This window comes from Nipponia nippon, unplaced genomic scaffold, assembly GCF_047370975.1.
Source record: "Nipponia nippon isolate SJK-2023a ecotype South Korea unplaced genomic scaffold, ASM4737097v1 scaffold_4, whole genome shotgun sequence".
Taxonomy (NCBI): domain Eukaryota; kingdom Metazoa; phylum Chordata; class Aves; order Pelecaniformes; family Threskiornithidae; genus Nipponia; species Nipponia nippon.
In genome coordinates this window covers 81,878,894-81,895,011 of record NW_028262358.1, presented here as the reverse complement: position 1 = coordinate 81,895,011, position 16,118 = coordinate 81,878,894, and positions in this window count along the sequence as shown.

Sequence of the window (16,118 nt, the reverse complement as noted above, 5' to 3'; positions counted from 1 at the left end):
TTAGCAGGTGCCCCTGCAGACCGTGTCTCTCACCCGTTAAGTATGGGATTCACTTGGGGGTTGTTGTTTCCCAGTCCCCATCCCAATGCCTGCAGTTTGCATATCTGCTGCTTGTCTTCCAGATGTGGCTCATCAGGTACCATGCGCAGCTGCATGGCACATCTGAAATCTTGTGCGGAGGAAAGGAGAGGCGCGATGGCTCTGAGCACACCCTCGGCAGGAGGTCCAGCGCCATTTCACCAGTTTGGGTTCCCTGTCCAGCTCAGAGGCAGTACAACCCCAGTACACAGCAAAGCATGACAGAAGGGGTAACACAGCTGAAATGGCTGGTGTTTTCATAAACCGAGACACCTCAGCTGGTACCATTCCAGAGGCTGATGCCAGAGCCAACAGGAAAGATGAAAACAGCATTTGGATCTTCTAAATCTCAGTTCGATGCTTTACCCATGAGGTGTAGAAGCAGGAGATGGCACTGATTGCTGTAGCGAACCATGACAAACTGTATTCTTCAACCAGAGGAATATGCAATTCAGCGCAGTCCCTCTGGGGACAGGCCAGGGCAGAAGCTACAACTGGAAGTAAGCTGACAGACTATAATGTGCAAATCATGTGTTGGGGGCGAATTAAGCTCAGGATTTTCTAAAACAGTTCCTGGAATTACAGGACTTAGGCATTTTAAGCTACTTTTCAATTGCATAGTGCTGAGATTTTAAATGTTGATGGTTCTGCAATGCTGTAAGCATTATTCGTGTCAGTAAGTCCTAAGCAGTGGTTTGGGTTTTTCAAAAAGGTTTTAGTATCCATATGTCTATCACAGATGTTCCTTGGGATTCAGCTTTCCTTGAGAAAGGCCCATATAAGTTGACAGTGTCTCTTTCAACATGTTAGATGTGTGACAAAAGAAGGCAGTGTTTGTAAGTTAGACTCAAAGTAATGACAAGCCTTTGAATAAAGGTAAGAACAAGTCCTTGCGGGGTAAGTCTACTTAAGCTGCCTTTTGGATTTAACCTGAATGAATCAGAGTTTTTTTTTGAAAAGGAGAATGACTGAGCCCCATTTGAAAGCTTAACAGCCAAAGTGTTCTGTACTTTCAGGAAGGGAAGAAATTTTTTTCAGATATGACTTGATCTTTCTGAGAAATAATCCAAAGTTTTAGTTCATGAACCATCTTCCCTTCTAAATTTCCTGTTTTTAACATTATTGCCTCTCTCTACCTCAAACTACAGCATATTTTCTGTAATTCATGTTAGTCTCGGATGTTCTGCTCAGAGAGCAGATAGATGGTTTTGTTTTAAATTTACAGCAGCTTTAAATTTTCTTGTATGTTAAAGAGACTGGTTTCCTCTTGCTTACCTTATGTCTAGAAACATTATTTAGAAAAGTTTGCAGTCTAGAGAACATGAGCTTAATCAGACTGCTCTGTAATTACTCACTGGCTTTATTCACCCTGGATGATATATACCTTGCGTGGTGCTAAAAGAAATAAGTATATTCATTTCCTATCCAGTTCCCACCTTGCATTATAAAAGCCAAATATCCATTCTGTAAATAGAGATGAATCAGCAATCCATATAATATCTATTCATCATACATATTTCACAAGGAGGATATTGTGGTGGCTGGAAAGTTCTTACAAAAATAATATGGAAATCCGGAACTTGATGTGGAGTGTCAGAGAGCTTCTTACTATTATTTACCTTATCAGCTTTTGCTTTCTGAAATCAATGGAAGGGCATCAAGTTCAGCTAATCCATATTTCTGAGTATGAAATTGAATTTATAGTCTGTAGTATGTTGACTACCGCTCGCATTTAAGGCATAATTGATTTTTATTGAAAAGCCAGCAGGCACATCAAAAATTTCCACAAACCACAAGGATGTTAAATTTTACCCTGTTTAGATAATAGTGTTGCTTTATTTATCCTTTAAAATGAAGCTTTTATATTTATATCAGCAAATGTTGTGGAAGTGTGACTGATGCCTTGTGAAACCATCAGTCCATAGTTCTGTTAAACTCTATGGTAAGTAAATAAGCAACTTTTCTATTCCTAAGGTAAATGTCTATGGTTGGTTTGTTTTAAGAATAAACAGAATAATAAATCTGCACAAAAGAAACCATTTCATGTCATGTAGCAAAGTTATTTTTCTTCACTCCAATAAATAGCTTGTGCAATTACTTTTTCTGTCCTGTTTTCCTTTCTTTTTCTCCATATTGGCCACTGTTTATTTCGCTCTCATTCTTTTAAACATAGAAGTGTACTTTTGTATCTGCTTTTAATTGGCTATAGATAGCAGGCTAACTAATCCATGTTGAAATTTTTAGTTTCCAAGGCGCTGACTTCATTTCCTTCAGGTACAAAGGTGATCTTAGTCATAGACCAGATTTGAGTATCGACAAATGCTTCGTGACAGGTTTCTTTTCAACCAATTAAGCAATTATTAAACAGATTTCACTTCCCTTCCCTCAGTTGGGCTCTCCTAGCTATTTGTCCATGTCCCTCCACACCTACTGCATCACCTCAATGTATATGTGTTTTTCATAACAATTTTTTGAACCAAAGAAAGAAAACTCAGGGTTGCCCGGCAATACACTACAGTAAATAACATAGCTGGGAATTTTGAAAAACCAGGCAATGAGATATATATATGTGTGACTCAAGAGTGTTCAAAACAATTTATAAAATGAAATACAAAGCTTAAAGAGATTACACATCAGTTTCTTAGTGTAAAAGTATCAAGAAGAAATGATCTACCTTTTGCAAAGGCAGGTATTTTCAAATACGTGTGCAACAGGTGCAGGCACAAATCCAATTAATAAATAACAAGATTTGTGCCTGCTCCTCTCTACTATCACTTTCAAACTTCACCACAAACTGTTTACAGATAGTCATACTTTCTTTTACCTTTCTCCTTGTTGTCCATAGGAATTTGCACATACTTGCATCTTCTCTATTATGGGACTCTTAATGAAAGCATCTGGGTTTTTTCTGAAATATGGCAGGTTGTAGTAAAAAATAGCTTGTAACTAAAATATGTCATGTTAGTATATACAATACACTAGAAAGACAGGATCTTCTCAAGTAGTTATCAGTTCTCTATAGGCATCAGATCTTCTCAAATAGTTCTTGAATAGTTTAATCTGGCATAATCCTCATGAAACCATCTTTCTGGTATAGCTACATTGCTAAATAAAAGAAGCCAAGCTCAGACATTGCAGCTGTGGTCATCCACATGGCTTTAATTGATAGTTTGCTGCCTGTATCTGCTTGAACTGCTTCAACTTACTCTGCCTAAGAGAAAGCAGAATATTTTGGAGGATACCTCATTCTGAAACTGGTCCCAAAATGTAGCGTGAGCCAGGCAACACCAGTTTTGGTTCCTGCTTTTCTCCGCAGTCCTCTCCCCAATCACTGAAGCATCTTCAACCTTCATCCACACCTTAAAATACATCCCAGGGCTTGCAATATATGTACTGACTTTAATGAGATGAAAACACCACTTTGATGGGCTGCGACACAACCCTCACATTATTTCCAGATACTGTGAACTCAGAAAAAAACAGACCTAGAGAATAATTTTATTTCTTAGTACTGGAAGAGCCACTTGAGGCACAGAGGAGACCCAACACCAAGTGCAGAGCAATGGAAGCCTGTCCACTGGTCGACCACAGAGCGATCCAGTGCTGAGCGGTGGGGATGTGAACCTGTCTCTACCACTTGGCCATCCCTCACCTCATTTATTTAGCAGAGTTAGAGTGCAGGCTGAGAGCTTTTGTACCTGCCCTGGTAACTGAAAGCATCATTTATTTCCTTACTGTGTACTTTTATATGCATTCTTACTTGTGAACACAGATAACACACTATTGTTTTAGCATTGTTCACCTGTAATGTAACCACACCACTCATTATTTCTGCTACAATAGTGTTTTAAGAGCATTGTTCAGGGACCAAGACACAGTTACAACAGATGCCATACACAGAACAGAAAGACTAAAATTGAGAGCAGTCAAAGGGTGAGTAAAGAGGCAGGAGGAGACCACAGACAGACAGGAGCTCAAAGAAAAAAATGAAAATTGAAATTTTACTACTTTTGCCTATGATGCTCAAGTGTGTTTTTCAGGATACTTTCTAAGGGTTTTTTACAGTGAACACTTGAATGAAAACTGTTAAAGGAATGTAGGCTATTGAAGTTAAACTTCAGTTCATTGGCCTGGATTCATTTTGCCTAATTTTAAACTTCCAAATAAAAAAGGATTTTTTTTTTCAGCTTTTCAAAGATGTTGACCGTGTCTCATAATTAGCATTCATTATTCTGTCCTTTTTTCTCTTCAGCTCTTCTGAAAAAAAGACCATTTTTGTATAGGTGCCTAAATGCTTAAGCAAGCTTGTATTTATTTGATTAAGGAAAGACAAAATCTTCATGATCATTACCAATTTTGAGTAAGCTTTAGAAGTCTAGTAATTTAGGATTGTCATCTTAAAAAGAAACAGCAAACGCAATTTACCACATGTGTAGCACCAGGTCTGTGAGGGATGAAAGATCAGTTTGTCTGTCTATCTCTAATGATACATCCTCTATGTCTAAGAGTCTCATCTTTCAAGTTCGCATACATATTTAGGAAAAGTATGCAAATTTACATGAAAATTCCCTGGAGTATTGTATGGACAAGTCTTGCCCATTAATGGACTCATAATGTCTATTCTCATATGAAAGATATAAAGGATATTGTTCACAAGTGCTGAAATGAGAACAATTCCATTACAAATACGTGTAGTACACTGAAACTAAGCAGGGACTGCATTCATGTATGAATACAATGTAAATTTATCATTGTAACAATTTTGTATAAAAGGGAGATTTTATTTGCATTCACATTCACTGCAGAGATCTGAAAATTACTTATACAATGAATTTGGGCTCATAATTAGAGGGAATTTACTGTTTTTAAAGAATTTTCTGGTTTTGAAGAATTAGATAGCTATTGATTGCAAAATATAATGACATTGATGAAGACGGGAGTGTGTAAGTGTGTATGGGAGAAAGGCAGGTATTGGAGATTTGATGTTGAAATAAATGAGCCTTTCCTCCATCAGATCATTCCCTTATTTATAATCTTCCCCTTAGAACTTCTAATCACTGAAAGGTTCATTCTTAAATGCTACCCTGCTCTCCTCAGTTGATTTTCCTACTACATACAGAATCATTAATAAAAAAATAATATTTTGGTTATTTTACTCTCTGATTTGGAACACGTAGGTTTTGGTATGGATAATTTGCTGTATTTATCAATTAGACTAATTCAGTGTCAGATTTTAATTTATCATGAAGGGGAGGCTATACTGAAATATTAAATGAGATTGCTGAGAACATGATAATTAGGAATTTTAATTTTTTTTTTTAGTTTGTTCCTACTGCCCACATACTACTGCTACTCTTAAAAAAAATAAAAAAAAGAAAACAGAAAAAATCCTTTGTATTACTATTTAGTGGTAAAATGTTAGAGACTGACTAGATCTTTTGGTACCATTTTAGTTATACTGTTTACACATAGACACACATTTTTTATTTTCTCCAAACAACAGAAGGTACTAGCTTCACATGAGTTTTCAGTTATAAAGGAGGGTCTTTCTGTAATAAATAATTAACTTCTGAAGATTGTATCAGACATCATTTTCCTCAGACCCATTTCAGCAATACCTACAGTTTGATCTTTGCAAAAACAGCTGAGTAGTCATGCAGATATCTTAGCACTGTTTTTCTGAGTGTTCTTAAGAGAGAAAGAAAAAGGTGCAAGCTTCCAAAACTGCTAACTACTTTACTATGAGTAAAAGACAAATCTAGATTTCGTACTTCAGCTAATTGCTTCATTTATTAATTTCCCACCTGAAGGCCAGTCCTATCTCCATAGCATGTTCTAAGACAATGTTTACAAAGAACTGGTTCTTCCTGTGCATGAACTCCATTAATAAGATTAGATTTGGGCTCTTACTCTACAGTCTGTTTCTGCATTCAAAACTTAATGCAAAAACTTTCTTTTTTTGCTGCAGTTTCATACTCTGTTATTTCGAAATATTTGCCAGAATTACTATTCTTGAATTGAGGGGAAAACAAAACACTCCAAACTCCTTTGAAGTTGAGCTGGCAAACAAAATTGTTGCTTTTACTAAATGTCTCTGTATGAGATTACATTGCATTTTATATAGCACCAAATTCAGCACTTCAGTAACATACAGTAACATCCTCCAAAACTGCTAGGTTGCCTTAAAAATTATTGACTAATATGGAGTTACATAGGAACTCTTGAAACGCATCAGAGGGAAAGGACCATCTCTGTAGCATCAACATTCTTCAGTAGGAGTCAAACAAGATTTACACCTACATGGACTTTTCATGCTTAAAATAAAATCCCAAGCATAAATATAAAAGTGTTTGTTTGGTTTTTTTTTTTGTCCTCTGTGGTGGTTTTATTTTCACAGGTAGTTTTCACCAATATTAACTCTCATTCTAGCTGTACCAAATGTTCATGTTCTGCCTCTTCTATTCTTCTAGGTTGAAAAAGAAGATGCTTCTGTCTCTGGCACCTACAGAAGAAGAGGTGTGATAATGTAGAATAGAAACAACATGTGTAAGAGAAAGAGGCTAAGTTATATATAATTAACATATTGTTTAGAGACTGTATCGCATTGATCTACACTTTGCCATGCACAACCTTTCTAGAGCCAAGACACCTTTTATTAGGTTACAGTCCTATGGATTCACATCTTCACAGCCAAGAGAACAGACCTATACAAAAACCAGAATATGGAAAAACAGGGCTTTCAAGTTAGAAATGGTTCCCACCAGATCATACATCAACATAGCCACTAAAATGCACCTCTTGGTTCATAAGAAAAACAAAAAATGTAAAGAAGTTATGATGCAAGCAGCAAAAATACAATTTGAATGCTGGATGACATTTTTATTCTTTTCCCTATTGTAACTACTTTGCTTAAGACTTAAGTAAGATCATGAAAGTACAATACTAAAAAGGCACTTTAATAAATGGAAACAAATGAGCTTTTTCCTACCACAGAATTACTTAAAATCAGTCCTTCTTGTGAAGCTAATCCCCCGACAGATAAGACTGTGAATTCCCCCCCTCCCCTTCCTACACGTTCACAGATGGGTTGCAACAGAAAGATGACAAATGAGTTGTGTTTGGCTGGATTAATGGGTATTATCATGTTAATGGATGTTTATGGTGCAGTTTGGGAGGTTCATGTGGTTTTCAAAAAGTGTTGGTGTTCTGGGTAGCTGAAGCCTGTGTCTGTGTGTATGCATTATTAGCCAGCTTTTTATGCATATTGTACATTTTTGGTCTCCTTAATGGGTCACAGCTAAACTGGATGTGGAAGTGTTGGCCTTATGCTCACATCTTTCATCGTGTCATCAAGCATGACATGCAAAATACAAGTGACTGAGGCTTGTCTTTCCACAGTCTCTGTGAATGCGGGTGCCTCATAATCCTGGGTCTACTTTGTTGCAATCACTTTTAAAATCTGACATATTGATCAGGAGTTTAGCCTGAGTAACTACTGCACATATATCAACTCCGGTTGGGGATGTCAGGTCAAATTTGTTGGCAAGGTGATCTTACAGTCAACCAGGGCAATTCCTGCCACTGACATGAACTGATGCTCTTAGCCTCGTTTGGCAAGGACAGCATATATTGCACCAACAGAGCACGGGAATTTTGTGCCAAGTGGGGCAGACCCTCAAGAAAATGTCTCACCAAACACCTAGACATGCAAAAACCTGCTGCTCCAAGAATCAAAAATGTAAAATCACACAGAAATGAATAAGCTTTTGCCTTGGATTTTAAAAGTTGTTTTTTCATGGTTTGTTTTTGTTTGGGTTTTGTTGTTGGTTTTTTTTTTTTTTTTTCTGTTGAAAGTTTCTTATTCTGTGAAAGAGACCAACCTTTAAACATTCTTGTTTGCTCTCATTTTCTTCTGCCCACAAGGCTTGTTTTCCTCTTACTTTTGGTATTTTTTTTATAGTCTTTAACTTGAGCTGATAGGCTTCTTTCGTACTAGCTATGTATAAAGGAATACATATGTCAGACACTTGTGTATAAACTTCTGCTTAAAACCCTAAATGCTCATTAGCATGCTAAAATGCATCATTTACATGCAGTATTGAGGGAGTTGTTCGCATAAACGTACAGTTGTGTTGACACTCAGTTTTTCTTTAAAAAGATCAGGTATTTAAAATCTGGAATTGCCATGGAATATCCTACAAGAAATAATAGAATCTCCATCAATTAATATATTTATTGACTTAGACAGTAAAAAAAATAATGAGGCTCTGAGGTACAATAAGAATGCAGGCAATATTCTGTTTCATCTAATTCATAAGATTTCTGAGTTTTTTCCTAAAATTTGGGAAGTCAGATTTTCCTTTCAGAATAACATAATTTGGGGATTAAGACAGTGAAAGTGTTCTTCTGAAATCAGTACCAGAGAGGATTTTAATGTACTGAAATAGTGCTTGCCATTTATTTGGTATTCCTCCACCATCCAGTATAAAATAATTCCTTCATGTCTTTGCTTTCCTTAAAAATTCACCAAGCGTATGTGGACCTCACAGATGCAGCTTTAATTGAAAGTAATGTCAAAAACAGTGTTTTGATCTGTTTCCTTTCTTTTGACATTCTCTGTTTTTGGAATGTGTTGAGTCTGTACGACCATTCTCTGTTCAGAAATTCATCTGGAAATTTACATATTTTAAAGGCTTCTTGCTCTATAATACAGCCGAGCATAATAGTGCAAGCTACACAGAAATTGAGGTGTGAAAGAGAAATTTCCCAATTTCAGTCCTTAACTGAAATACAAAAACAATTCTTCACCATCTGGGAATTACTACACAAAGCTTTCTTCTGAGTAGGCTTGCTAGAGGGATAAAGTTCATATGATCCAGCAATGGATAGGCTGTATCTAGCTAAAAAAAAAAAAAAAAAAAAAAAATTTTTTTGTAGATTCATTAATTTACAGCGCTATCATTGAAATGCACAGAATGTTTCATACATTTGGAAACATACTGAAACACATTACATCCGAGCAAACCTCTAAATTTGCAAAATCCAATAAATTACATATTATTCTGCAGGATGATAAAGTCTGTCTCTGACGAAGTAATGTTCCTGATACAGAAAGGTGTAAGTCCCACAGGAAACATTACATATCAAGGATGCTCAGCATTTTACTGGATTATGCCCCAAGAGAAAGAAAGACAAAAGAGAAGAAGAATAAAGTAAGATAGACATTCATAAAGCTTGTCCTTTTTTTTCTTCCCCACCCCAACAAATAAAATCGAGAAAGGTCTTAGTCTTAGAAAAGGGTTGTTAGCTGTATATAATTTTTCTTCAAATGAATTATGAAACCACCTACTGTTAAAAATACATTGAATCTAAAAGCAGTGTACATGTACTCTGTCATTTAAAGGTAGGAATAATTCTGACAGCTCAGTACCAGATGCTGTAGCTGTGAGCACCTTTCAGATTGTACTGGACTATTTATTCTGCAATAAATCTGCAACAACAGGAGGTATATATAGTCCTCAGATCATATTGGTATTGTCCACTTTTATTAGTTAAATTCATCCCTTGCTAGTTACCAAACTAGAAAGGATGGGGAGGAGACAGGCTTACTAGCAGCTAAAATCTCAAAATAGTCAAAACGGTGAAATAAAGCACTTCTAATAACATCTGCTTTGCATAGTCCACCTATAGGGACTACATAAACAATTTGAAAAGCTCTTACTTACAGAAGGAATAGAACCTGTATACAAAACTCCATAAAAACAACTTGAGCTAGAAGCGCTAAGTATTAGCAAAAAATAGTAGCGTAAGCCTGTGTACACAACTATGAATTTTCTATGTGCATGTGTTCAGGTCAATATAGGCACAGGGCTCAATTTTTCCTGTCTGTGTGGGTTCAGAGGACTAAGGGCACGTCCACGACAGCTCACACTCAAATCCAAACTCTCTTAGCACCGAGAAACTGTACATGCAAGATTAATCCATAATGCGGGTGACAGGTTGGGGATCATGAGTCCAAGGATATAACTTGCTCTCTGGCCCAGCAACCTAAACTACAATGCAGAGGCAGCCTTGATCTCTCTGATCCTGCTTCTCATTTTGAACATACTGACAGCTACACTTCCTTACTTCATTGGGCAGGGGCGTTGGATAAAAGCAGGCTATTTCTTACCACTTGTCAGGCTACTTTGGATTGACCAAGATTATTTGAAAATCTAGTTGAAATAAATAATGGTTCAGATCAAAAAGCCCTGTGAGACAATGATAAATATTAATGTTATGATAGTTTTTTAGGTGCTTTTCAAAATTAAAACTTTCAATTTTGTATTTTGCAGTGATGTTTTCAATACTGTTAAATTTACAAGTATAAGCATATAAAACAAAACAAAAAATATTGTTGAGCTAAGTATTCTGTTCAATATGCATTTTTTTCATCTATTTAGAGGGGGAAACAGATCCCCTTTGGCTCAAGGTAAATAATTTCCCCATTCACCAAATTGAAAAATCAATATTATTTAGGATATATGCATCACACATAGGAAAGGGATCTTTCGTTGAGATGGTGAGTACCAGATAAGGTATTTTAAAAAGCAATATACCACCTTTTGTCTCTTTCTCTGAGACAGCCACAACATTTGAGATGATCGGTTGACTTTGCTTTCTGGATGTAGAAGTTAGACCACTTCAGAGCATAGTGTTTGTGCTGCTTTCTTTGCTTTTTTTTTTTTTTTCTTTTTTTTTTTTTAAATAATATATTCAGAAATGCAATATTTTACCTCCACCTGAGAAGTGTGTAAAGGTCTCACTCACCAGCTCGTCCAATGACTGTTTTCTGATTGATGGGGTGATCTCGCTCCTTCTACGCTACTGAGCTGTGACACCTCCTGTGTGCCCTTGAACAACGTCTCCACTTGTTTGACCTGATGTGCTGTGCACCCTACCCCAGCGCTGGTGTGCTACGAGAAGGGCTGCGAATGCTGAAATTCATCCTGGGCTGCATGGAGAAACGCACGCTTTTAAGGACCAAAGGGACTGCAGTGGGCTCTTGACTCCGTATGGGTTCTAGGTTGTAACAGGACTCTGCAGAAAGACGCGGTCTTGACACTTGTCCCATGAATCAAAGTCATCCCAGGTGTGAAGCTGTTCTCCTGGTGACCAGGGCTATGCTACTTCTTGTAATAAATTTGTTTACTTTATTTGCGAAGCGGCAGTTTTCAGTCCAGCGAGCATTAACGCTGAGTGGCATCGTGTGTATGTATTCAAATCGATAATCACAGTGCGTTCTTGCAATGCTTGTTTAGGAATGGTTTTCATGTGTAATCAGATGAGGCATATGTCAGGAAGATGACAATGGAATCCTGTGATGTCTTATATATGTTTTTAATAAAAAAAGCAGAGGGTTTAATTTTGTTGCTGTTATGACTCTCAGAGTGTGAGGCATTCTTCTGTTTTTCCTGATAAACAGGTAATTCACAGTCTCTGCTTTACACAGGCTACAGCAATTCTGGATGCAGCCTCTCTACACTTTGGCTTTGCCAGTGACTCATCTACTGATAGGTAGAGTTCGGCATCGCAAGTCTTAGGTACCCTTCTGCTCCGCTTTGTCGGTGCCATGTGTGTGCTCGTGTGCGTGCATCTGTGGGTGTGTAAGAGAGATGGAGAGAGAAACACACTGCAATGAAAGATGAAGACTCGACTGTGATGTTTGGGGTGAGCAAACCAAGCGGGCTTCAGGGAAAGTGCAGATTCCACTGAGAGACGCATGCTTTCGACCCCCTCCGTTTTCCCAGACAAGTGTTGTTTTTCAATATTTTATTGTGCTAGCAATAGGAGAAATCTTGTAATAAAATCATATCACTGTTTCATCCAAGGCAAGTTTAGATGTTATCACAGTGATATACTTTGTCATAGATTTATTATTAAGTTGTCACATAATGTAGTTGAATAGAGTTATAACAATTGTACTCTAACAAAGTTTTAATACAAGATTGTGAAATTTTAACATGAAGTAGATTTCTACAATGACAGACTTATTACCTGCAAACTTCAAATGACAAATCAGATGACTTAATGCAAAAAATGCAATTTAACAGCATTGGTTATTATCTGTACAGCTTTATTATTGCCTTTTTATTATATTCATAATCTGAAAATAATGTAAACCAGATACATGGCTGATCATGTAATGACCAATGGCATATTGTATCTTGTTTAGTAGGTGGCTGTCCTCTTGTCTTGTTTGGGAATATATAGTTTAACAAGATACTTGCCATCATTTTCTTAACAGGGATAATAAACAGAACAATTCTGCATAAAAGCTCATATCAGCTTCTTTCATGCCTTTTCTTTTCAGAAGGCTGCCTAAGGGTTTAAGCAATTTAGTTGTCTGACCCGCATCCTTTCTCTGCAGTCTGCAGTTCTTTTGTTTAACATTAGTATGTGGGCAAACAGCATTCAGAGCTGTGCAGAGCTTATCAGCCTGTGCTCAGTCGACCAGAACCCCATTCTGTGTATCTAAGAGGGGCCACGTTTAATGCTTCACAGTAGGAGCATCTGCAGTTTCCAAAAATGACTTGTTTATCAGATAAACTCTGTCCTTGCACTGACACATAGTGGCTCTTCAATATCATGCTCTCCTGTATGAGAACTGAGCAAAACAGGGTATGCACAATGAATAACAAGTGAAATTTATGCACATGGTATGGTGACATAGGTACCCTATAACACCAGGCAGAGTTTCTCTGCATACGCTGAGTAATTACACCTGCAAACTTCCTCATTACCTTCCGAAAATGTTTTAGTTACTCATTCTCAAGATATTTAGAGCACACGCTCTGAAGTCAGTATATGTTAATTAATTTACTTATTTTGCTTGGAATTTAATTAGAAGTAGCACGAGGGGACTGACTTCTACAGCACAGGCAGAGATATTCAGAGCAAAGCCTGATGCTGAGGTCTGTAGTGTGTCTGTAGGTGTGGCAGCCTCTGATGGCACAGTTGGGACTTTCACTTTTGAGATGCTCTGTTACCAAAGTATTCCTCTACAGCTCTGTAACGCAATTTTTACAAGCTATCTGCTCTACACCGATTTTTTTTCAGCAGATCAATTAGACCCCTGCGCACTAAAACCATAACTGTATTCTTTTAAGAATCATGAATTTTGTGTTTAAAATAAAGGCCTCACTAAATATTTTAGATACCATAGAGGTTAGCCAGTGGTTTAGAAATAAAATGTTTATTAATACATCATTATTTAAAAACAGGTAGAAGCAGCAGCTTAGAGTTGGTGTTTGAGGCTCAAGATCCAGCGAGAGCAAAGTACTGTGAGCTCTTTTCAGGCAAGTGCAGCTGGTCTCTCAAATTCTCATTCCGACTGAATGAAGGCAATCTTTTAAGATGAGCTGGCTTTCCAAGATTTCTGGACTGCTCTGGACCCTTTTCTGAACATGTTCGTGGAAATATCTATTTGACCAGTCACAGAAAGGGTAGGTAGATGGGGTAAGAACCATAGGTTTGGGTCCAAACCAATGCCATCTCCCTGCAGTTCAGGTGAGCCTGTATTCTAGAATGATACCCTTGACTAATTATAATGATTTTATTATATGAAATTGATATTAAATTGCAAATGGCAATGGCCCAGAAGGAGCCTGATAAAATTAACATCCTCATCTGTACAATTAAGATTTTCAGTATAAAAATGAGAATACAGTGAGTCTGTCAGCTGTTACACTTTCTGTACATACAATGGCTCAATGCTGAAATGGTGTGCTGGGAACAGAGGCTTATACCAGGCTTTCACCTTTCTTTCCCTCCCCTCCCCCCTCATCAGTACATGCTGGCTGGTCAACTAGTCGGAGAAAAATTGTTAATGAGGGTTAAATGGAAGTTATCTATTAAATGTCATTCTAGGATCAAGACATCGGAGCTTTATTTTGAATGATGCCCACATTTTTTCTCGCCTTTATTTTTCCACCTTCTCCCTCCCCCTCCTGAAAGAAAATATCCAGTGGATGCCTGGCAGCTTCCTCTGATTTCTCACTGTTTTCCTGACACTAAATCTACTGTGTCATATTCCTTGCATGGGCTGCAGATTTTGGCCTTTTCACCTGCTGTTTTGGTTGGCTTTAGATGCAAAGAGAAGAATATGAAAAGGAGAGGGGGAGGGAGGGAAGTTGGGAATGCTGGAGCAAAAAAAAAAAAAAAAGGCAAATGTTTTTAGCGCCTTCATCTAGACATGTGTCCCCTCACTCTGTGACATGGCTGCTCCAATGTTGCCATGGTGAGGATTTCTAATCATCCCTACACATGACAGGCTCCTATTTGTCTGCACTCCCTTGGGTGTAAATTTCTAGGCTTAAAAAAAAAAAATCCATGTGAGCGTATCATCCGCCGTGCAGATGTTTCACTGCTTTAGAATATCAGGCAGCTGCTTGTGCCACCGTCGACAGCTAATTGGAGACTGCATCGCAGGAACAGAGGCGTAATTATGGCATAAATACACATCCTCTGGTGCATCATTGTATCTCTATTAACAGAAAATTTTAAACAGTGTTCAGAGTGTAATTAGTGTAGTTGATAAAGTTGTAAAACATGTAAATAAGGGAAATAGCAGGTACGTGGCCAATCCACTACCCAGCACTAGGGGATGCAGATTATTGCCTATTTAGAAATAATTAGCAAAGCTGCATTAGCAAAGCCTGTGTCCAACAGAAGCAATGCAAACATTTATTCTGGTAACAGCTCTTTCTGTGCTAGCCATGAAAATCTACTAATATTGGTAATTTAGCCCTCATTACCAGAGGATAAAGCATGAAAAGAGCTCAGACATGAAATATGACAAGTAATATTAATTTTTATTCCAGAGGAAAGGATGCTTTCTTGGGTTGCATGCTGATTTCTCGGCAGGGTCTCGGTAGTGTATGAGCGAGCTGGTGGTTGAGGATGCGGCTCTGGATCTGGCTCCCTGCTGGAGGTACACCCCGGGGTACCCGTGACAGGAGCTGATGAGGCATGCTGTGGTTAGTGCCCAGCCAAACCTTAGGTCACAGTTCAAAATGAGCGCTCAGGCATTAAACTTCTCTCCTTATAGACTTGTGCCTTTAATTTTGTCCTCGGCACCCCCAAATGATTTTGTCAAATCACCTGCTCTGCCCCCAGCTGTCCTCCCCAAAATGCGTAACACACAGCTGTGCTGGGCAAGCAGAGAGCTCTGAATCAGTGTGTATGCTCTTACTCTTCAATTTTGTCTTGTGCCCTGGATGAGAAATGATGGCTTCACCCTCACTGTTTATGTTTTAGATTATGTTATGTGAAGAACATTACCCTGTGACCATGAAAATAAATGCCAAAATTTTGACTTTGCTTTACAGATGTATTTTCTAATGAAGAAAAATGTGAAAGCCTGGCTGGCACAGGAGGCATAGATCATTTTTTAAAAACAAGAAGATGAGAAGGGCTGAATGTTCTGGAAAGGGAAGGAAAAAAATTGGGGTTTTTGCAACATCTCTGATTTCTTCTTTTTTTCTTTCTACTGGGTGTAGAAACAGAATGAATAAAAACTCCAGCTTATACTGTCAGCTAAGTTCTGCTGCATCCTTAATAAGCGTGCACGTGTGTGTTTATGAGAGAGAGGGGAAAGGGGGAACAGGAGAATTCTGCTTGACAAGTGCCAGTGTTTTAAAAAGAAGTGTAAGAAAGATGTTATCTCTGGCTCAGGCAAATAAATTTCCCCACTTAGCCAGTGTTTCCTGAACATTTTCAGAATTCAGCTCTCACCACAGACTGCATAAAATCCTGCCAAATAAGGGCTGAATTTCATGTAATACAATGCTTTAAAAAGAGAAAAAGAAAGAAGAGGAGGAAAAGGTAGAGATGAAAAGAAGCTGGACAAGCTACTGTCTGAAGTATTAAAATGTAAAATAAGCTTTAGAGCTGTAGCAGGGGGAAAAGCCTTTTACAGATCCAAAGCAAACACTGTGTATATTTTATCACCTGCAATGACGTGAAAATTGTGAAAACACTGAACTTGTTGATTGAAGTGG